This window comes from Cyprinus carpio, chromosome A18 (assembly GCF_018340385.1).
Source record: "Cyprinus carpio isolate SPL01 chromosome A18, ASM1834038v1, whole genome shotgun sequence".
Classification (NCBI taxonomy): domain Eukaryota; kingdom Metazoa; phylum Chordata; class Actinopteri; order Cypriniformes; family Cyprinidae; genus Cyprinus; species Cyprinus carpio.
Window position 1 is genome coordinate 25,450,076 of NC_056589.1, and position 488 is coordinate 25,450,563.

The window sequence follows — 488 nt, forward strand, 5'->3', positions numbered from 1 at the left end:
TTGTTTTAAAATAATACAGATTTATCTAAATTCATTTTAAGGCCTGAAACACCAGTGATGTATCATAATGTATCTCAATTTTTTTTTTTAGAAACACTGCAGTCATCAGCAAACTGGCTACACCATTAAAGCTGTGACACCATTAAATTGATTTAATTTTAAATGCGATTAAAACCTGAGTGACTAACAAAAATAAAAAAGGAGAGAGGGGGCATCCTTGCCTAATGCCACGATGAATTTCAAATCTTTGTGAGGTAACATGAGCAAGTTTTTATCAGAAGTATTACACTCACTATACAATGATTTAACTGCTTTCAAAAACATATCTCCAAAACCAAACAACTGAATAACTTTGAAAATAAAATTATGAATCACCCTATTAAATGCTTTATAGAAATCAATAAATAAAACAAAACTATCATCCTCAATAAAGTGATTATATCTAAGGCTAGTCTAATATTATTCCTGATATAATAGCCTTGCATAAA